The sequence below is a fragment of the Chenopodium album genome, chromosome 13 (genome assembly GCF_948465745.1).
Source record: "Chenopodium album chromosome 13, dcCheAlbu1.1, whole genome shotgun sequence".
In the NCBI taxonomy this organism is placed as follows: Eukaryota; Viridiplantae; Streptophyta; class Magnoliopsida; order Caryophyllales; family Amaranthaceae; genus Chenopodium; species Chenopodium album.
This window is the reverse complement of record NC_137846.1, coordinates 49,102,167-49,111,520: the sequence shown is the minus strand read 5'-3', so window position 1 is coordinate 49,111,520 and position 9,354 is coordinate 49,102,167. Positions and strand designations below refer to the sequence as shown.

Below are 9,354 nucleotides of genomic sequence, written 5' to 3'. Positions count from 1 at the left end.
GTACCAACCGTATTGTTGGTATATGATTTGATGGAATTCTTTGTTACTTGTATTACATATTAAGTATAATATCATCTAGGCACAATAAAACGCTAAAAAACATTATTAATTAGAGGCATCAATAACTCAACAGAACGTTTTGCGTGAGACCGGACTCACGTGAGTCCGGGCTCATTAATTAAAAAGGCGCGGGCCTGACCAACCCGACCAAAGCCCGCGCGCCATTTTATAAATTGTCTTAATTTTGTCGTTTTCATCATTTTAATCTTTTTCATAAAATTTCGAGCGCCGTCATTCATTGAAATTCAACCACTTCATTTTCCCAAAATTTCATAAAATTCAAATCTGCAAAATTCATATAATTCAAATCTGCAAATTCCAGAAAAACATGGAGAAATCAAACAATAGGATGATGATTGAAGGAGATTCTGATTCACCTATAGAATCAATTTGCAGCTCAATTACTGCTGAAAAAGGTACAATCTAATTCATAATTTTCTTTGCATGTAATTTCAAATTTCATATAATATTGATTTCGATTTATAATTCGCATGATTTCAGATTGTATTATACCGATTTTGAAATATGAATTTCGACTTATAATTCGCATGCAAGCCAAATTGAATTTCAGATCGTATTAAATTTCAATTTAATATCAGATCATATTTAAATTGGAGTTAATTTCTACTTATTATTACCAATTAATGCCAATCGAATTTCAGATCGTAGTTAATTTCGACTTATAATTTGAAATCAGGCCTAATTTATTTTCAGATACTCAGTTTACTATAGTATTCGATCGAATTCAATTTCAACTTATGATTTGCATGCAAAACTATTTTTGATAATTTCAGATTGAAATTCAAATATACTAACACTAATGATGAATGCAGCAGATAATGTTATTCTAGAAGAAAATATAAATGAAGAAAGAGATGATGCAGAAAGAGATGAAGATACTGCAAGTATAATAGGTATACAGATAATTCTATTTTCTGACTAATATTATCTTAAACCTAACTAAGTTATAATACATGAGAATATTATTATCCTAAAACTGACTATCCATATCTGTTTTCTGACAATAATTATCTAATTCCTGACTAATATATGCTAATTTCTGACTAATGTTATAAATCTTAAAACATTAAATTACTCTATTTAAATATTCATATTATTATTCCTGAATATTATTATCTTTTTTCTGACTAATATTATATTAAACCTGACGAGTTGTAATGTATCAAAATATTATTATTTTTAAACTGACCATACATATCTTTTTTCTGACAAGAACTATCTAATTCCTGACTAACATGATGTAATTACTCTATTTAAATATAGATATTATTATTCCTGAATATTATTATTTTTAAACTGACCATACATATCTTTTTTCTGACAAGAACTATCTAATTCCTGACTAACATGATGTAATTACTCTATTTAAATATAGATATTATTATTCCTGAATATTATTATTTATTTTCTGACTAATATTATATTAAACCTGACGAGTTATAATGTATCAAAATATTATTATTTTTAAACTGACTATACATATCTAATTCCTGACTAACATCATGTAATTCCTGACAAGAACTATTTAATTCCTGACTAACATAATGTAATTCCTTGGTATAATAAATTTTCAAACATTTAATTACTGACTATTATTATCTGTTTCCTGACTAATTTTATCTTAAACCTGACTGAGTTAATTTTATTTCTGAATTTAATTCCTGTTTAAGATATGCTAATTCCTGAGTATAAGCTACTGATATCATCAACTAAAACAAAAAAGAAAATAACATCAACCAAATTTCCAAAAATAAAATAACATCAACCAAATTTCCAAAAATAAAATACATAAACTAAATTTCAAAAAATAAAATACATAAACTAAATTTCCAAATTATATATTACTGAAATGTTATTTAATTATGATAAAGTACAAAACATTGAAAATAAACTACAAAGATAATCTTCCTCAATTTTAATTCTTTTTGCCTCTCTGCATGGATGATTTGCCTCTTCTCTTTTTCTCTTTAATTTGCTGGCTTCTTCTTCAGCAAAAACAAAACGTTATCCATTCAGAAATTCAGCCCAGTCTTGCACCATGCCATTATGAAACCCATAACCCTTATGCCTCATAATGTCATATGCAACCCACCATTCATTTGAATTTTGATTTCTTCTTACTGTTTCTGGAATCCAATATTTATAATACCATAATTCATTATAATATCTACATGTACAGTTAATCATTGCCTGGGCTTTGAATGTGCACCTAGGGAAAATATGCATGCAAAGTATTTCTTCAACAGCCATTGCTGGATGTGCATCTTCTAAGGCGTCAATTGGGTGTGGGATTTGATTAGCCATCTAAACAAAACAAAATGAAAACATAAATCATAACAAAACTCAATAAAACAACAGTAACAAAGGTATAATCATAATACGAAAAAAAATATACCTTTTGTAATAGCAGTAGTTAAATTCTTATGAGATTAATTAAAATTTCTAACTGAAGCAGTTTATACGAATTTTTGTTTTTGTTTTTCTGAATACAGTTTGTTAACAATATGGTTACTTATATATAATGTTAAGAATGTGAATAGATGCAGTATTTTGGAAGAGGGAGAGTCATACCTTTTCAATTATGTCTTTTCATTTATAATTAACCTCTTTTCTAGTAAATTCATTTCATTTTTATTCAATTAATTTTATGTCTGGTAAATGATTTTACGTGTTTTTTGAAAAGAGAAGAGGGAAGGTCATGAGTTATTAAATTCTAATTTCCTGACTATATTTATCTTAAACCTGACCATATCATTTATGTCCTAAATAATTATTATCTATTTTCCTGACTAATATGACTTTATTCCTGAATATTATAATCTAATTTCTGATTCGAACATTATTTTGATATTTTGACTATTTTTTGTTACTGAAATTAAATTAATATTATTCCTGATTGAAACAAGTTTATTCCTGAAGCATACAATTTAATTTCTGATATATTCAAATTAATTCCTGACGTACATATTTTATTTCCTGACCAAAGAAATCTTAAAGCTGACAAACGTAATCTTATTTCTGATTGAAACAATTTTATTCCTGATATATAATCTAATTTCTGATATCATAATATTTTAATACCTGACATACAAAATTTAATTCCTGACAAAACAAAACTAATAAGTGACATAAATAATCTAATTTCTGAAAAAATAATCAACAACATATTATAATCTGATACAAATATTATTATTTCTAACTTATATTATCTATTTCCTGATTAAATGTAAACATAATCTTGACTGAGATATTTTATTTCCTGACTAGTATTTAATAATTCCTGATTTAAATAATGTAATTCCTGACGACATGATAATACTTAAGTATCATAAATTTAAAGAACATTTATTTACTGTGTATAATATTTTATTTCCTGACAAAAATAAATTATGATATGTTTCATATATACTTTTCTTGCAGATTATTACAAATATGAGAAGGATGAAAACATAAGTAAATGTCTAGCAGGTTATACTGTATCAGACTACAATGAGGGATTTGTTTTATACAAAGCTCATTCAAGGACTGTTGGTTTCAGTGTCAGAAAATCAACAAAGAGAAGAGATAATAATAATCAATTGTATGAGTTTTATTTTAGGTGTTCTAAAGAAGGGCATACAAAGGGTAAAATGAAGATGGCAGCTGAACAACATTCAGCGGAAATACCCATATTGGGTAAAACTGATGAAAAAAAGAGAAAAGATAGGGAGGTAAATGAGACAAGAACTGGTTGCAAAGCTCATATTCATTTCAAGAAAACCAAAGAAGGAAATTTCGAAGCTGTTACACATGAGTTGGAACATAATCATGAATTGGTTATAGCAGTTCAACGTAATCATCTAAGATCAGAAAGGCAAATATCAGCACCAATGGGTGAACTAATTGAAAGCATGGTTGAAAGTGGTATCAAACCAATGGATGCTTACAATTATATCACCAATGAAGCTGGAGGAGAAGAATGTGTAGGTCATACTAAAAGAGATCACCTAAACTATGTATCAAGGGTGAAAATGAGTATGGTTGAAGGTGGAGACATGCAGAATGTATTGGATACCCTTCAAGAGAGAGCAGATAATGATCCTTCATTCTTTTACAGACTGAAATTTGGAGAAGAAAACAATGTCGTGAGCTATTTTTGGCGAGATTCTCAAATGCTTGAAGATTTCAAAGCCTATGGTGATGTTTTAATCTTTGACACAACATACAGAACAAACAAATATGGGTTGATATGTGCACCATTTGTTGGTATAAACTGTCACTGGAGAACAACAATGTTTGGATGTGCATTCATAAGTGACGAAAAGACTGACACATTTGTTTGGCTTCTTAAAATTTTCAAAAAGTCGATGTGTGGAATCGAACCAAAATCAATCTTCACTGATCAGGATCTTGCAATGAGTAACGCCATACCAGAGGTAAGAATTTTATTCTTCATAATATTTTGTTCCTGGATTAGAATAACTTAATAACTGATAAAAACAGATCAATACTTGACAGAAATTATATAATTCCTGATAAATATCTGTTTAATTCTTGACTAATAATATATATTTCATGTTCATAATTTAATGTAATATAATTCCTGATTAAAAATATTTAATTCTTGACTAAAATAATATAATTCCTGACGAAAAATTATTAATACTAAAAAAAATAATCAATATATGAATAAAAACCAACAAAACCACATCATTTTAAACCATTACTAAATAAATCTTTTGATAATAAAAACAGGAAATACAGAAACATAAACAAAATAGCATATCATATTTTCCATATATTTTAATGATATTGATGGTGACTATAAATTAACAGAAAATAAAAATAAAGAAAAAAACCCTAAAATCTTAATCTTCTTTATGTTCTTCCTCAGATATTAACCTTGTTTTTTCTTTTGATCTTCTTTTTGTTCTTTCTCTTCCTTCTTGTGTTGATCTTCTTCTTTCTGCTTTTTGTTCTGAGTTTCCTGCCATATCTCTTGTGCTCTCTTTCTCTTGCTTAGTTCTTCGATTTCATTCTTTTCAACCTTTTCATAGAGCTTCATCAATCCATTCTTCATTCTATCTCTTCTATCCAACAGTTCATTTAACTTTTTTTCAAAGTTATCAATTGCATTTTCTTCTGGATCGTTTGTTGAGGTAGAAGACTGAGAATTGTTTTGCATATTTGACAAATATTGAGGATCGTTTGATGAAGTAGAAGACTGAGAATTGTTTTCCATTTTTGAGGAATATTGCAAAAAAAGTTTGTTGTAGGAGAGAGAATATACCAAAGTACAAAAACATGCAAAATGTATGAGTAAATAATACTTTTATAGACAAAGAAAAAATATTTTAAAAAAAAAGATAATTTTTAAATATATTCCTTTTTATTATTATTACATTGTTTTACCTATGTTATCTAATTCCTGAGGAAAAGTATGTAATTCCTGACAAAATAGTTTTAATTCCTGATTATACAAATAATCAAATTGCTAATTTCTAACTCTGTTATGCCTGAGAAAAATATACTAATATCTTACATAATTTATGTAATTTCTGACTAAATGTTTCTAATTTCTGATTATAATAGTCATATTACTGACTACAATAATTTTAATTTTGTTGCAGGTTTATCCAAACTCAAGACATAGGCTATGTCTATGGCATTTGCAAAAGAATTTTGTCTCACACTTTGGTACTCTAAAAACAAATCCTGAATTCAAAAATATGTTTCACAAATGCTTAAGTGGATGTGATTCTGAATCTGACTTTGAAGATTGTTGGCACAAGATGGTTCAAAAACATGGGCTAGAGAAAAAATAATGGTTTGATAGGTTATATGGTCTACGAGATAAATGGTGCACAGCATTGAGCAAGGATATTTTCTCAGCTGGAATTCTTTCATCTCAAAGGGTAGAAGTAACAAACAGAGCAATTTCATTTAAGGCCAACAAAACCACAAAGCTTTTGGAGTTCTTTCATATTTTTGAGGCTACTGTGAAAAGATGGAGAAGCACTGAAAAGAGTGACAACTTCAGATGTACTACTGAGAGACCAAGAACAACAACAAAGATATTAAAACATGCAGCTGAAGTTTATACTCTAAACATATACAAGGATTTTAGGCTGGAATTTGAAACAAGTCTTGGAGCATATGCAAGAGAAAAAGCCACTTCAATGCAATATGTCAAATTCTTTGATGTTTCTCTTGATGAAGATTATATGCACACCTATCAAGTCATATATTACACTCAAAACAATGAGTTTATGTGTTCTTGTATGTGCTTCACAGAGACTGGATTGCTGTGCTTTCACATTATCAAGATAATGCAAATGTACAGCATACATGCTATACCAGAGAGATACATTCTGAAACGTTGGACCAAGCTTGCTAAATCAAACATTTGGGATGGCAGTGAATTAGGTACGTACATACTTTGTTATTTTAAAATTAATTTCATGTTTATTTAGTATAAAAAAAAATATCTTTATTCCTGAGATAAACATTTTAACTACTGTCATAAATAATTTGCTGACATAGATTTTCTTAATGTATAATACATGAAAAAGATAATAATATTACTGATTGAAACAAGTATATTCCTGAAACATACAATTTAATTCCTGATATATTCAGATTAATTCCTGAATAAAATTTAAAATACCTGACATACATATTTTAATTCCTGACCAAAGAAATCTTAAAACTGAAAAAATATACCTTATTCCTGATCCTCTCTAATTTATAATAACTAATTTCTGATTGAAAATTTTTTATTCCTGAAACAATCTAATTCCCATGTAGTCAAAAAATTTTAATACCTGACAAACATAATTTAATTCCTGACAAAACAACTCTAATAAATGAAAAAAACAATCTAATTCCTGAACATAATGAACATTGAACAACATATTATAATATTATTATTCATGAACAAAATATTATAATAACTGATACATTTATTATTATTTCTGATATAAAATCAGATTTATTTTACACATAAAATGATATAAATATTTAAAAACTTATACATTGGTACCACTTCCTCCTTCATTAGGAAGCCTTTCAGTACCATCAGCATTAAAAATTCTAATATAAATGTTATAATGATCATGATAAACATCAAGTCTGTCTCCAACAACTATGTTGTTTGCAGCTACAAAGTTTTCCCATTCACGATCAATCAACATACCACCACAACCTGTATTTTCTGGTATGCTTAAGACTTACTTCCCAATGTCTATCTTCTCTGCCATTCTTCCCAGCAAAGACTCTAACAAAGTTCTTGAATTTCAGAAGAAAAAATTTCCAATCATCAGGAAGACCCTGAAAGAAAAAAAAATCAATTTTAATATCATTTAATCTTTACTAAAAACACAAAACAAATTTATAAATTTAAAAGTTAATGTAATATATTTACCATACTAATGCGATCAATTGGTTTAACAATAATTGTACACTTCTCCTTATTTGCATAGAAATCAGCCATTATTTTGATGATAGATTAGATGAAGAAAAATATTAGTTATTTTTACAAGAATGCACCTTTTATAGAACACAATAGAGGTTGTTATAATATAACTCTTTTAATAGAAAAAACTTAATTTAGAACAGCCTTTAAATAGAAAAGAGTTATGTATGAACAGTAATAATTAATCTGTAATTTAACAGAAAAATTTATTAACTTAGTCAAATTAGAATCACTTTTTAATGATGCAATAAATGACTTTTTCTACATTATAATGAATTTTCAATGAGGCAATAAATTACTTTATTCTGTTTTGTAAGACTTTTTGCAATAATTTGACATTTCTACTGACAATTAAAATTTATCAGGAATAATATCAATTTTGTCAGAAAATTTATGGCTGAAACAGAAAATAAAAATATTATCACATAGCTCGTTGCTGACTTTTATTTTCATAATATAAATAATTATATTTTTGATATTATAATATTATTATTCTTATTACTAACAAAAATGTAGTAATCTTTTTTTTTTTTTTTTTATTAGGAAATTCAACCACAGATTATTCATTAATAAACACTCCTTGGAGGCAATCAATAACAAAGAATTTTTACAACCTTGTGACAGTATGCCAAGGGAATGAAGAAGCATCAAAAATATGTGATGATGCTTTGGAACAAATGTACAAATCTGTAAGGAAAGTGTTCCAAACAAATGAAGAAAAAATTCGTGAACTTGATGAAGAAGAAGAAAGAAGAAATACAGTTAAAGATCCAAAACGACCAAAAACAAAGGGAAGGCCAAAGAAGAACAAAAGAATTAGAGGACATTTTGAAAGAAGAAGAACAGCAACAAGAGATCCAAATGAGTTTGGAACAATAACTCCTAATCCACAACTCATTTAATTTATCCCTATTGCTGCCTTCTCCTATCATAAAGTCAATCTTCAAATTTTTTATTTTATTATTCAAGATAATTGTAAACAATACTATATTTTGCCATTTTGGGGTTTGATTACTCCTGATTAAACTAATTTTTGATAACTCAATTTTATTACTGACTATTACATTTTAATTTCTGATAAACGAGTTTTAATTCCTGAGTTAGTTCTTGACTTCTAGAATCTTATTCTTAAATAAACTAATTGTATCACAGACTAACTCATTTTAATTCCTGATTATAAACATCTTATTCCTGACTAACTCAAGTTTATTCCTGACTGACTCAACTCTATTCCTGATTAAAAAAATCTTAATCCTGATTAACTTAAGTTTATTCCTGGCTAATTCAAGTTTATTCTTGTCTAAACAATACTATATTTTGCCATTTTGAGGTTTGATTTTACTTCTGAAAAATCTTATTGCTGAGTAACTGAAGTTTATCCCTGACTTTAAAAATCTAATTTTATTCCTGACTAAACTAATTTTAATCCTGATTTACACAGTTTCATGCCTGATTTAATTTGTGATAACTCAATTTTATTACTGACTATTACATTTTAATTTCTGATAATCGAAATTTAATTCCTGACTTAATTCTTGACTTCTAGAATATTATTCTTAAGTAAACTAATTGTATTACTGGCTAACACAATATCATTCCTGACTTTAAAAATCTTATGCCTGACTAACCCAAGTTTTTTTCTGACAGACTGAACTCTATTCCTGATTTAAAAAATCTATTTCCTGATTAACTCAAAATTATTCCTGACAGACTCAACTCTATTCCTGATTTAAAAAAACTAAATTCTGATTAACTCAAGTTTATTCCTGAGTAACTCAACTTAATTCCTGTCTAAATGAAGTTTATTGCTGACTGACTCA

General features: G+C 27.5%; 1 pseudogene; it reads left to right on the top strand.

Moving 5' to 3' along the window:
* The first annotated feature begins 880 nt into the window (after window positions 1-880).
* Window positions 881-8,987, top strand: LOC145575636 (protein FAR1-RELATED SEQUENCE 5-like; annotated as a pseudogene).
* The last annotated feature ends 367 nt before the right edge of the window (window positions 8,988-9,354 follow it).